The 14,245-nt window shown below is 58.0% G+C and overlaps 1 protein-coding gene; it reads left to right on the top strand.

Moving 5' to 3' along the window:
• LOC311162042 (ephrin type-B receptor 2) overlaps window positions 1-14,245 on the top strand; it is a gene marked incomplete at both ends in the record, with an annotated part of 276,894 nt that overhangs the window by 119,696 nt on the left and 142,953 nt on the right.

Raw genomic sequence — 14,245 nt, forward strand, 5'->3', positions numbered from 1 at the left:
CAAGAAATAATATAATGGGAAAATCAGGGCCACTGGTGGTAGGTGGGGAGATGCTGGAGATGGTGCTGTACTGGAGAGTCCTGGCTGTGGCAGGATCTGAGGACACCAACCTATCTCAGACTTTTTTTTGTTTGGTGGTAGTGACAGAAATACCCACAGAAGATTGTCAAAGCTTGTGATAAGGTGGGGCAGGTCAGCATGGGCCAAACAACTGGATGCCATGATGGGGGTGATGTGGAGGACACCCCCAGTACAGCCTCCAAACCCCAGCACAGAACTGTGCTCCACGTCCTGGAGCACAGCCAAGCCCTCCCAGCCTGCTCCTCATCAATAGCAGAGCTGTGGACCCAGGATGAATTAAAGCTGAGGAGCCCAGGGACAGCCCTGGCCCCGGGGCAGGTGACAACCCAGCACTGCGCCCGTGTGGGTGGGTTGCCTGCAGCCCCCAGCCCATCTGGTGGGCCTGGACAGGGACATTCAGGAATTTTTCTGGGAATCTGGGATTTGAAAGGGTCTGGATGGAAAGGATGACGACAAAAGGTCTTGGCGAGGTGAGTGTGCTATGGGCAGGATTTAACAAAGCGTCACCCCTGAGCTCTCCAGGTTTGCTGGTGAGTCCAGGCCCACAACTCTGGGCGGCTCAGGTGTCCCCGCCGCAGCGCAGGACAGTGACCGAGGCTGCTGCAACCCGCTCGAGGCTCCTGTCCAGGGCCATTTGCCGGCAGGTGGCACTGGAGACTGGCTCAGCCAGGCAGCGGCAGCATCCCCGCTCCGCCGGCCGGGCGGGCACAGCTCCGGGGCGCAGCCATGCCCGCAAGGTCTGCGAGGGGCAGGATCAGCCCGGTTCATTCCTCCTCCTCCTCACCTCGGAGCTTTATCCTTCCTGCAGCAAAATCTGTGGCTTTTGTCCCCCGGGGTGCAGCCACGCGTGTCCCCAGGCTCTGCTGCTCTCAAGAGGTCTGAGCGCAGGTGTTGGTGTTGTGTTCTCAAGGTCCCCTGTGCCAGGGCACTGGATGGCCTTCACAGTGCAGCCGCCAAACCCGCGGTGTTTCACAGCTGGAGATGCAGCATCACAAATAAAACTGAACTGGGCAAGGCAGGTGGGGGGAAAGAGCAGGTGTTTGACACCCAAAAAATGGCTGGTAGCATACACTGCCTGAGCCTCCTGAGCCCTCAGCAGGTAGGAGACACTGCACCAAGGAATGGAGATACACTGGAGGCCAGGGCTGCCATTCCAAGAGCCCTGAAGGCTGGGAAATGAGCTGGCAGAAGCCCACTGATATTTGATGGAGACAAATGCAAAGTTCTTCTTCTGGCATGGGACAACCCCATGGCAGACAGGCACTGGCAGCAGAAACTCTGTAGGAAGGGACCCGGGATGTTGTTAGACACCAAGGTGAAGCTTTCTGCCTTTCCAGGTAATGAATATAATAACTTTTGATTTTTGAAAAGGTATAAGGACAAAAGCTGGTTATTTTTAAAAGAGATGTCTGACCAGTATGAGCCAAAAGTGTACTGAGGGCTTGGCTGTGCCTGGGGAAAGTCAGAGGGCAGTGCAGTACCAGCAGCTGTAAGTGCAGCTCATGGTGCTTACACAGCTGGGAAACAGGTGCAGAGGGAGCTGCTGCCAAAGAGGCAGAGGGAAATGCTGCCCAGAGGTGCAGAGGGCAGAGTTTCCTCCCATGGGTCTCAGCCAGCACCCAGCAATGCCACCTCTGGCAGTGGCCCCATGAGATGGTGGCTCCTCTGAGGCTGCCATTAGACTCACACCCCCTGGTATCCAAAATGGATGAGGAAAGGGGCCCAGAGGGTGCTGGAGCTGTTGTTGTCCACTCAACACCACCCTTCAGTTCTTCCCAGACAGCTCAGGGTGGGCAGCATGTTTCTGGCCCTGTAGGAAGCCCCAAAGCCGCAGCCTGCACCCCCAGCTGGAGAGGCCCCTTCCTCTCAAGCTGTTACAGCACTCACTGAGGCCAGAGGCAGAATGTCCCTGGCCATGGCTCCCTGCACAGGACCTGGCATTGCTTCCTCCTGCGTGCAGCAATCAGTCCCCATGCCGAGCCCCCTGTGCTGCTCAGGGCCACAGTGGAAAGCCCAAAAGCACCTGGGTGGTTGGGTGCTGTGCTGGCAGTCCCACCTGTCCTGCCTGCTGTTCCCAGGAGCAGCAGGACTGACCCAGCCCTGCTCCTGAATCTGCTGCCCTGCTCTTCGGTCTGGGATGCATTATTCCATGGAAACAGGCAATCTTGGAACAACACAGCCTTTAGCAGGAGAGCTGGAGAGAAACCTGTGTGGGGGCAGGTGCTGTGGGTGGTAAGGGAGGGTCAGGGCAGCACCACAGCCACTGGCACGCAGGAAAGGGCCAATTTGTACATTTAATTAATTCCTTACACCTTCCCCATGGGTGCCTGAGCCGAGTGCTTCAACCTGGCATGGCTGCACCAGGGAATAAACCTGCAGGATCTGTCCTCAGCCAGGTGGGCAGAGCTGGCCTGGGGCTCTGGGCACGCTCCTGCTTGTGCTGTGTGTGGTCACTCGCCCCTGTGTGCACACTCACTGTGCACACCCAGCCCTGTGCACTTCCCCCTGCCCCTGCACACTCCCTGTGCTCTGTGTGTGCCCTGAGCTGTCCCCTGACACGCACACTCTGCTCCTTGTCACTCCCCTTGGGTTTCTTTCCAGGGCGGCTGCAGTCCCTCCCCAGGGCCCCGGCACAGCCCTTCCCTCCCCAGGCGGTGCTGTGACCCTCCCCGTGGTGTCAGGCACCACCAAGGGCAGCCGAGGCAACCAGATGCCAGCAGGTGCTGAACCTGGAGGAGTTTCAAGGTGACTTCAGGAGTTTTGGGGATGTCAGTGTTTTGCCAAGAAGCTGTGGGGGAATTTGGTCTGTTGGTGCTGGAGGCCACTTGAGTGGGACAGGGAGGGAACCAAGAGCACAGCTGTGGGCAAAGACACCAACAGGGCTGTCTGGGAGTTAAAATGAAATCTTCCTGCTCACAGGCACACAGCAATAGGGACCAGCAAGAAAATCACGTGGAAGTTTCTCCTGCATTATCTAATTGGGGGTTTGGAGGTTTTCTCTGTGCCAAAGCTCCAGTCTTGGCATGAACAGGACTCTGGCAAGATCTGATGAGGTGGAAATGGGTGTGCCTGTCAGTGTTCATGGAAGTGAAGCTGGGCTGGAGGAATCAAAGCACAGCCATGCTGTTTGTCAGGGAGATGGAGCCAGGGATGTCAGTGCCACAGTCTGGTCTAACATCACCAGCAAACATCACGGAGATTGCAGAGGTGTTGCTCTGTTTGCACCCAGCCCAGGAGTTCCCAGTACCTGCTATAACCAAGGAAGAGCCTTCCTGAACCATCCTTGTTTGGTTTTGGTCCTTGCTGGCAGCACCAGCCACAGCCAGGCTGCCCAACAGGGCCTCCTGGACCAGCTTCCCATGCCAGCCCCTCCAAACAGCTCTTCTCCCGTGTAGCTGCTGCCCCTGCTCCTCAGTGCAGGGAGGCTTTTCTCTTCCCTGCAGCTCCCTCCTGCACAGCCCACGAGCAATTCCTTCCCTTCAGCCTTCCAGCTCTGAGCCACAGTTGCTGCTGCCAGGCTGGAGATGCTCTCCACCATCTCCTCTGCCCTTGGGCCAGGTTGTGGAGTGAAATACTGGGGTTTTTTGTGTTCTTCCTTCCCTCCACTACTCCAAAACATAATATCAACCAGGAGCCATATGGGAATCCCTGTGTGGGTTCAGTGCTGTGCCAAAGTGCTGGAAAGCTCTGGGCAGAGGTGTTACTGGGACAGGGTAGTGCCTGTTGGGATGTCACAGGCATCACAACGGGACACAGCAGCAAATGGCAGCTCTGGTGGTCACACAGGTGACACACTGGCAGCAGGGCAGGAGCTCCCTGCCTGGCTCCCCTGGGTGCACTGGTTCCGCTGGAGGGTGGTCCCAGCCCCAGGGAGACTCCTGGGGAGTTTGTTACAGCAGAAACCAGGCTGGGACAGGGAAGGGAGTTCAGACATCAGCTCCAAATCTCACTTCAGGGCTGCTGTTAAGTTTGTTTCCCCCACCCTCACCCAGGCTTGCGTTTGAATTTGAATGGGAAGGAGCAATTGCTTCTTTTGCCTGGAGTAACACAGCCTGTCTTGTCTTTGCTTAGAGGTGCGCAGGGAATTCCTGCTTTTCCTGGCCCTCCGCAGGGACCGGGAGGCGGGAGGCTCTGCGCTGGCTGGCCACCAAGGAGTTAAATCCCAGCCCTTTTTTTCCTGCTCTGCCTCCTTATGAGGAACAGCCTTCGCGGGGCTGCAGAAAGGCTCTTTCTTTCCCCAGCAGATCTCTGGGAATGAAAAGTCTGTGTTCCAGATATTAAATTACTCATAAAATAGTTGGCGTGTCCCCGAGGCGGCTCCGTACCCCCCCAGCCTCCGCCGCCGCTCTGACGGGCTGCTGATGTGCATCTGCATGTCACCTCCTGCTACAAGGTCAATCTCTCCAATTTAAAGCAGCAACGCTGGAAAGCAAACCAGATTTCAGCCGGAATTAGCTTCAAATGGAGCATTCAGGGGACTCGTGCTGGGAGGGGAGCGCAGGAGAGGAAAGACCACAGAACCGGGGTGGGGTGGGGGCGATCCCGCGGCTGCAGCCCCCGTGGTGGGGCACCCCACGTACCCCGGGCTCGATCGAGGGGCTGGGATCCTTCCAGGGCTGGAGCAGGGGGGCAGAGATGCTCCCGGGGCTGGATCCGGAGGCGTAGGGATGCTGCCTGAGTCCCGGGAATGCTGCCTGAGCCCCGGGAATGCTGCCTGAGCCCCGGGAATGCTGCCTGGGGACGGGCCCTGGGAATGCTGCCTGAGTCCCGGGAATGCTGCCTGGGGATGATTCCCGGGAATGCTGCCTGAGCCCCGGGAATGCTGCCTGAGTCCCGGGAATGCTGCCTGAGCCCCGGGAATGCTGCCTGGGGATGATTCCCGGGAATGCTGCCTGAGTCCCGGGAATGCTGCCTGAGCCCCGGGAATGCTGCTTGGGGATGGGCCCCGGGAATGCTGCCTGGGGATGGGCCCCGGGAATGCTGCCTGGGGATGGGCCCCGGGAATGCTGCCTGAGTCCCGGGAATGGTGCCTGGGGATGGGCCCCGGGAATGCTGCCTGAGTCCCGGGAATGCTGCCTCTGGGATGATTCCCGGGAATGCTGCCTGAGTCCCGGGAATGCTGCCTGGGGATGATTCCCGGGAATGCTGCCTGGGGATGATTCCCGGGAATGCTGCCTGAGGATGCTGCCGGGGATTTCTAATGCTGCGGAGAGGGTGGGTGCAGGCGGGGGTGTGAGGAAGGGCTCAGTCCCTGCTTTCGCAGCTTTGGCAGCCTCGGCAGTGCCCCTGGGTGTCGGGGAGCACCCCCCGGACAGCTCCCCTGGTCCCCCGGACTTGCGCGGCCACCGGTGACCGACAGTGGGGCGGGGGCGGCGGGGCCGAGGTTTCCATGGGGATGTGCGGGATGGGAAGCCTGGCCTGGTTCAGCTCCAGGCACAGATCGCCTGGACGTCGGGGCTCGGCTCCTTCCGCTCCGTTTCCCGCTGCCTCCCGCCCTCTTGCGCCCGGCTCCGAGCGCATCTCCCCGGTGCCGCCCCGCGCAGCGGAGGGGATGCGGAGGGGATGCGGAGGGGATGCGGAGAGGATGCAGAGGGGATGCGGGACGGACGGGTGAGACACGGCCTGGGCCTGCCTGGCCGCGTGCATGTCCTTAACCCCTTGAGGGATGCACCACAATGAACTCAGTTTGTCCCCCAGCCATTAAGACCAGGAGCCAGGCGGGATGCCCTGCTGGGCTGAGGATCCTCTGTCACTCTGGGAATGCTGTGCCGGGATGGGGATGCTTTGCCATGGTGGGCATCCTCTGCTGTGATGCAGGACCGGGCTCTTGGCGAAATCCCCAAACCAACGCTGAAGCTGTGACAACGCAGGTCTGGGAGAGCCTCACACAGCCCTGCTCTCCTCTCCAAAAGTTTTCTCCAAGAAAAAGGAATGGCAAACGTTTTTTTTTTTCTTCCACTACTGGCTCCTGGCAGTATCTGGGAACAAATCAGTGGCTGGGGACAAATCAGTGGCACACCCACAGTCTCCCCCGAATGCCTCAGTTTCCCCACAGGGGGAGCAGCCCTGCTCTCTCCACAGCCGGTCCCGTCTGCCTCGCTGGTGCCCTGTGTGGGTTCCAGCCCTCGGTTGGCTGTAGAGGATGAGGCTGAGATGAGCCTCCAGCCCCATCCCGTCACAAATGGATCCATGTGCCTCACCCAAGGTGGGCTGGAGGCTCACTGAATTATCACACAGGGCACAGGCACCAACACAAAACACACAAACACCCCTAGAGCACACACAAGACGCTTTCAGCAGCCAAGGCCAGAGCCGTGCACACGGTGGGCAGGCAGTACCGGCGTGGAAGAGGCCAGGATTGCACTCAACAGCCTCACTCTGCCCTAAAATCTCACAGTTACATACAGAGGGGGAAGAATAATCAAGTAAGGCAGCTTGAAGCCCACAGCACAGCAAAGACACTGCCACGTGCAGAAGAAGGGTCCGCAGGGAAATGTGTGCAGCATGCATGGACACATACCTGGAATTCCCATCTGGTGTGTAAACGAGGAATATTTGTGAGCCTGCTGTCCTGGCTTCCTCAGAAAGAGCAGGGACTGGAGCTCTGGGGTGAGGGCTTGTGGGGGCAGCTCCCCAGGAGCTGTGTGGTACTGCCCAGTGCTCCCTTCTGCTCCCATGAAGTGCCAGGGGGGCTTTTGTCTGGAACAGCAATGGGTCATGGATGGCCCTTCCAGGGGAGCCAGGAGGGAGCTGTACAGCCCTGCACATCCCTGGGAGGGAGCTGCACAGCCCTGCACATCCCTGGCAGGGAGCTGCACAGCCCTGCACATCCCTGGGAGGGAGCTGCACAGCCCTGCACATCCCTGGGAGGGGGCTGCACAGCCCTGCACATCCCTGGGAGGGAGCTGCACAGCCCTGCACATCCCTGGGAGGGAGCTGCACAGCCCTGCACATCCCTGGGAGGGAGCTGCACAGCCCTGCCCTGCCCTGCCCTGCCCTGAGTGGGTGACTCTGGGGGATGCACCCCTGCCATGGGCTGCATGGCCTGATGTCCTCTGCTCTGTGAGGTGACCCTGTGTCACACGTCTCGTCCTGCAGCCTGGGGGTGTCCATGAAGGCTGGGCACAGAGTCAGGCTCTGGGAACATGAGGGCTTTGTGCAGAGTTTTGGCTCCTGGAGATCTCCAGGTGATACTTGGCACCAGCAGTGGGAAGCCCTCAGCAGCCACTGAGACTTGGACTCTGCTCCTGTTATGAAACCTGAGCTCTGCAGAGCTCATGGGGGTCCTGCCACTGCTGTTCCAGCTGCCTGCAGAGGAGCATGGTCCCTCAGGGTGTGGGGAAGAACGTGGCTCACCCTGGGCACCTCCACCCTGGAGAAAGGCAAGGATCAGCTGGCCCTCCCCAGCACTGGATGGTCTCCTGGGGTGGGCTGGATGGCCAGGAGTAGATGGACGTCTCCTTTTGACATCCATGTGGAACCAGCACAGTTGCTCCAACTCTGGCCCCAGGCTCAGGATGAGTCCAGGCAGTTCTGTCTCAGTCCTTCAGTCTCCCCCTCCATTGCACAGGTCCCTCAGGCTGCTGGAGAGCAAGGAGCTGAAACTATCAGTGTTTGTTCAGACTCATGTCCTCACTAAGCAGGGAAAGAGGAGAAAGAAAAGCCTTTTTGTAGGACAAACTAATGCCAGGAGAGTTCGGGAAATGTTGTAGCAGCTCTTCCTTCCCAGCTCCAACATGCAGCCACCAATGACTGTCCCAAAAAGCCCTGGAGAGGGACACTCCTGGTCTCCAGGCTGAGACCTCAGAGGATGACACACAGCATGACTGAGAAGGAAGAGCTGACCTGGAGGTTATCCAGGAGGCTTGTTCTCCTTCTTTGGACAGGCTTCTTCCTCATCCTATGGCCCACAAAGGATGTGATCTCTCACATTCTCTCTGGTTCTGTCTCCATTTTTTTCTGCTTTTTCCCTTGTTTTCTTTCACCTCTGATAAAATCCAGCACAGGAACATTGGATGTGCCTGAACATTGTGCACAGGGGACCCCAAGGATCTCTACCAGAGCACTGGAGCACCCTGAGCCCAGGAAGATGGAAGCATCTCCAATTTATTATTGACCCATTTTGGTCTCTGTGACTCTGGATTCAATGTATTTCATTTTAAAAGCTGTTTGTCTGCTGGGTTTTACTCAGTTTTTCTCTCCCAGCAGTAAATGTGGATGGGCTTTTCCTTGATCCTGGTTTTGCTGTGGCATCTCTTCTGTATAGGACTGCTCAGAGGGACTGGAATCACTGTCACAGGAGACAGGGAATGTCCTCCTAGGTTTCCTTTTGCAATTTTCACCCTCAGCCTCCAGCTGAAGATTACCCTCCAGCCCAATGGGCTGGGCTCAGCTGCACATCTGGCTGCTCACAGTGTGGCACAGGCTCTGGGCACGAGCTGTGAGAATCCTTGGAGGTTACAGCTGCTCTCCCTCTGTGCAGGACCACCAAAGCCACCTCCTGCATCTGTATTTCTGATCTCTTTGTCCTGCTGTCAGCATGGTCCTGAAGTTCTCACTCCCTGATGCATCCTCAGGTGCATTCTTCAGCATTGTGTGCTGAGTCAGAGAATCACCAAATTATTTGGGTTGGGGGAGAATTTGTTCCATCCCTTGCCACAGGCAGGGACACCTTCTGCCAGACCAGCTCGCTCCAAGTGCCCTCCAACCCTGCCTTGGACAATTCCAGGAAAGGGGCAGCCACAGCTGCTCTAGGTACCCTGTAGCAGGGATCTGCTGCAGAAGAGGCTGTGCAAGAAGGATTTAGGCTCCATGGTCCCTTTTGGCTCGGGACAATATCCATCAGCAGTTCATGGGCCGGCAGTGTGGGTGCTCTGGTGTGCAGAGAGCCATAAGACACGGCTCTGAAATGCTGTAGTGGAAACATTCATGACCAAGCTCTCCAGTGCGTGCTCTCCAGGGTGGGGTTTCCAGTGTCTGGTGAAGTATGGAAGCTCTTCCTAACATCTTAATGCACCTTGGTTAAGCAGTGAGCAGCCCAGGCTGTTATTTAGCCCCAGCCATGCCATCACCCCCCTGCCAGGACCACCACAGGTCCTGGGGGCCACCTTAGCTGGGTGAGATGCCCTGCGAGCATCCCTGGAGCCATATCCTGTGCTTCAGGGTCCCTGCCTGTGGCTGCTGCTGCGAGCACTCTGCCTGCCCTGGAAATATTCCCAGGCCTGCCCGGTGTGTCCCATACCTGCCTGGGAGCAGCTGGAGCACGCACGGGGACGTGTCGGAGCACAGACCAGAGGACAGCGGGGCTGCTGAGCACCTCCATTTCCAGCCCAGCCATCTGCTCCAGGGCCCCTGAAAATCCGGGACGAGGCCCCGGGAGCAGCGCAGGTTTCAGGGTGGGCTGGCCGGCGTGCCGGGCTGCCGAGGCTGCTGTGCAGCTTGTTTGTGCCTCGCTCTTGGCTGGGGGCTGTCTGCTGCCATACAAAGGGCGAAACGCCGCAGCGGGAGGCGCCGCGCTCGAGCCAGGAAAACCCGGCCGACGTTTTCCTCCTTCCCTGCCTTTACCACTAGATGTCATTGGAAAAGCAGGATTTCGAGCCCTGCTCAGCTTGCCGGGATGGGATTTTGGGGGGTAGCAGCTCCTTCACCCACTGCTGGACGCTAAGCATCTTCCCAGCCTCTTCCTCCGTGCCTTTGTCTGTTCGCAGAGGCTCTGGAAAAACCATGGCCGGGGATTCAGGGTTCAATGGACATTGAAATGCAACTGAAACCTTTTTTCCCAGCGCCTGGCTAAGCCGCCCGCTCGGACCCTCCCAGGAGGGAGCCGCGCGTCACCCGCTCTCAAAGGGGCGACGCTGTCAGCCGGGACCCGCGGCACCTACAGCAATATGGTCCTCTCAAACAAGTCGGACAAACAAGGCCTTTATAGGCACTTTCTTTTCTTCTGGAGTGGAAGAGAGAGGAGCCGGGGGAGATCTCGGGGGCGTCCCACCGCAGCGGAGCAGCACACAAAGGCTCGCAATGAAAGGGGCACCAGCAAATCCTCTTAGGGGCTTCGCTGTGTGCACATTCATCTCCCGGCCCCATCTGCCGGGGGGATCCCCGGGAGCGAGGGGGGAGAGCGGCTCGCCCTGCCCCGCCGCCAAAGCAAGCAAAACGCATTCAGGGAGGGAGAAAGGCATGAAAAGGAAGAAAGGCCGAGCCATGCCCGTGCAGAGGCGGGGGAATACAGCTCTGCCGGGGAGGGGGGCTGCCTTAGGGGGGAGGGGGGCAGAGCTGGGGGGGCTGTGGGAGTCCTGAACACCCCTGGGTCCCCGGGGATGAGACGGGAGCCTGGTGCCTCTGGGCAGCAGAGCCGTGCTGGCACCCTGGGTTCCTTCACCGCTGGAGACCCACTGGGAACTGGTGGGGCTGCGGGAGGATGGAGGTGACCTGGCCAGGTGTGCAGCCAATGAGCTCCTAATGGTGCTTGATGCCACACAAGCTGAGCCAAGCTAACAGGACCAGGGTTTCTTCCTAAGACAGGGGAATGCCAGGGATATTTTAGTCTGGTCTGGAGGAAACACCTGTCCCTTCCCGGCAGGAGCTGCTGGCTCAGTAAATAACACACATTGATACCCAGTTCTTGCTGCTGCAGGATGGCAACTGTCCTGTCTCCCATGGGTTTGCCTCTTCTTTCCCCTGCCCCTCCTGTAGCCTTTGTGCATTGGTGAGCACAGGCATGTGTCTAAACCAGGTCAGTCTACAGCAGAGATTGTCTCCCTGCTCCCCCAGTTCTGAGCAGCCAGGATGAGGTGCTCAGGCCTGGTTTAGTAGATCCAAAAGGTTCGGTCAGTGTGGTGGCAGTTTGCAGACAGCTGACCCAGAGCAGCTGGGAGCCCTGCCTAGTCTCAGACGCAGCAAGAACAAAGCCCAAGCAACTTAAGTCCAGCCTAACCCACCTGGGGGATGACTGATGTGCTTGTCTAGTGATGCCAGGGACTTGCACACTGCAGCTCTGTGGGGGGACTGGGGAGGATGGGATGTTCTCTCTCATTTGGGCGAAGGATTTCATTACTGCAGCCAAGGCAACTTGTCTCTCCTTCCAGCCTGGAGCAGCTCCAGTTCAGGGAGTGGTCCTTCCTCTCCAGTGGCCTGGCCCAGGAGCCCTTCCAATTCTGCTGTGAGGTGGTTGGGTCATGCACTGGGAGATCATCTCTTTTCTGCAGCTGGCTGGGGGTGGAAGGGAAGGAGGACAAAATGCTGGAGAGGCAAAGAGGTTCACGGTGCCCCAGGTCTCTTCAGTAGTGGGGCTGAGCTTGGGACGTGGCTGCTTTGGCCAGTCCCATCAGGGATCCTCAGGCTTCCAAGCATGTAGCTGAGGAAATTGTGCAGGACTGAAGTGGTGGCAGCCAGTTCCCACCTGGGGAGCTCCAAAGCAGCTCCCAAGTGTGTGACTGGGTTGGATAGCAGCAGGCACATCCATCTTCTGGAGGCTGCTGCTCCCTGCTGCATGCAGAGATGACTCAGGAGCAGGTCAGGTAACTCCTGGTGCCAAGCTGGTGATGAAGGTCAGACAGTCTGTGTGAGGCTCTGCAAGGTGAGACAGCGTGAGACACGAAACAGCGACAGACCCAGGGAGAGGAGGGTGCAGGGCACCGCCTCTCCAGAGGCCACCACGGGCCACCCACACCAGTCTGCTGAGTGACGCCGTGGGAAGGGCTGCACAGCTCATCACCCGAGCTGCTGGTGACATCTCAGGCTCTGGGACTACCCACGCACCCAGCCAGGTGCCAGCTGGCTCCCCAGTACAGCCCAGGCCCTTCCAGTTATGGCAGGAAAGGTCTGTGGGAAGGGCTCAGGGGTTTGGCTGCTGCATGTGACCATCAGATAACTCTGAGCTGTGGCTGGCGTGGCTGCATTTGGAAGAGCCAGCTGGAGCAGTTCTTGCACAGGCAGGGAACAAGCTGTGTTTGTCCCAGCTGGATATTCCAAAATCTGTGAGGTGCGTGGGAGAAAGGAGGGTGCAAGAACATCATCAATGACTCCACTGGGGATCCAGCATTAGTGCAGGGATCGGGGAGGGAATGTTGAAAAGGCAAATGAGGAACATGTGGAGGACATGGCACTACCCCACAGTCTCTGACTGACCATTTCTGCTCCAGTCACCTTCACCCTTGTCCCAGCTACCACATTTTCCTCAGCAGGGAGGGCTTGTGATGCCCCAAGGAATGCAACAAACATGCTCGTGAATATTGCTGGCATGGACTTACTTTCCAGTGTATGGAGGTGTCCACATGCATCATGGCCTTGGCTTCCAGGGAGCCTTCTCATACCAGATCTGCGGGACTGTGAGGACTCGTGCCCTGGAGAAGGTGCTGGTCAGGCACAGGGGTGCCCAGTGCACACTGGACAGTGCTCTGTGCACCAGGAGATCTCTGACAAGGGAATGTGTGAGGTGCTTCAGAGTGAGATGCAGCTTTTGACAGAAACCACTGCCATGGAGCTTTCATAGAATCACAGGATGGTTTGGGTTCAATGGGACCTTAATGGTCATCTTGCTCCATCTCCCCTGCCATGGACAAGGACACTTTCTACTAGACCAGGTTGCTCCAAGCCCCATCCCACTTCCTGCCCATCACCCAGCTAGGAGCACTTGACACATGGGAAAAAAGGTTCAACACTCATCCGTGCCCTAGGTTGGATTTTTTTGCCTCTGGTGGAAGGCAGCATACGTGATTTTTTATTTCTATTGTTCTGAACACAGTGCTTTGAGTGTCTTCAGTCCCACCAAACGCAGACACATTTTGTTGATCTCGTGGAGCTCATATCCTGCGGCAGGGAGCTTCTGGGCAATCACTCGGTGTGTGAAAGTGGATCTCTAGCAAAAAAGACCAGAGATTGCATCAGAAGACCTCAAACATCCCCTGTTGGAGGCCAGCAGAGCCTCTCTGAGAGCAATAAACACTGCTGACATTTTGCCGTCTGTGATTGCAGCAGGATGTGGGAGGCGGAGCGGGGTGCCAGGTGCTGTGCTGGCTGACACCCCCGGCAGGATCCGCTGTGCCCGGGCGGGATGCGAGCGGGGCTCCGATCCACGCCGGTGCCAAACGCCGGCGCCTCCAGCCCCTTCCCTGCTCAGCCCCTGCCTCGCCCTTCTCTCGGCAGTGTGGCTCCTCGCAGCCGCACGGATTTCTCCTCTTGGCTCTCCTCCCCTTCCTTCAGGCCTGGAGCTGCTGGAGGAGCGGCTCCTTGCCGGAGCTCTGTAGTGGGTGGGATGGGCTGCAGTCAGGCTCGGGCTCTCTGCGCTGCCCAGGGCTTCTCTCCTTGCGCTCCCGCATCCTGCAGAGCTGGGGCGGCAGGGACGGGATCCTGCGGGAGCAGAGCCCGGAGCAGGGCATGGGAGAGCTGCAATGGAATCCCAGTGGTTTCCACGCTGCCCCCGAGATGGACTTGCGGCAGCTCCCGGAGATTTCTGGCACTGGCCGTGTCCCTGTTGGCAGCGCTCCTCCCGCTCCGGGGCCGCTGTTTGCTTATCTAGAGCCATGATTTAACACAGACGCAGGAACTCACACACTCTCTCCCAGTCTCTTTCAAATTACTTTATTGCTTCCTGTCAACCAGCCGAGCATATCCTGTTAATATACAATCCCCAACGAGCCGTTTTCACAGCGTAATCCCCCTCGGGCAGATAACACGGCTCAGCTCCCGCAGGATGCCTGGCTCTGTCTGAGGATGCAGCATCCCAGCACTGGGCAGGTATTTTCCAGCAAAGTGGGGCTGCTGCCGTTGTTATTGTTAAAGATGAACCCCAGTGTTGTGAAAGACGCTGGCTTGCTGCCAGTCCTGTATTGTTCCATCCCCTGGTGACCTTGCTCAGCCAATGCCAAGTGCTGTCCCATGCTGGATGGCAGGTCCTGGTGCTGGAACCTTCCTCCCAGCTCTCCCATCCCTGCTCTTGAGATCTGTCCTGCCCCAGAGATACATCTTTATCCACCTGCTGCACTGGGACAGCAATAGAATCATAGAATCACAAAATTATTAACACTGGAAAAGACTTCCAAGATCATCAAGTCCAACTTTTGACTGAATACCTTGCCCACTAAACCATATCCATATCCATATCCATATCCATATCCATATCCATGTCCATATCCATGTCCATGTCCATGTCCATATTTGTACA

The sequence above is a fragment of the Fringilla coelebs genome, assembly GCF_963513975.1.
Source record: "Fringilla coelebs genome assembly, chromosome: 22".
NCBI lineage: Eukaryota > Metazoa > Chordata > Aves > Passeriformes > Fringillidae > Fringilla > Fringilla coelebs.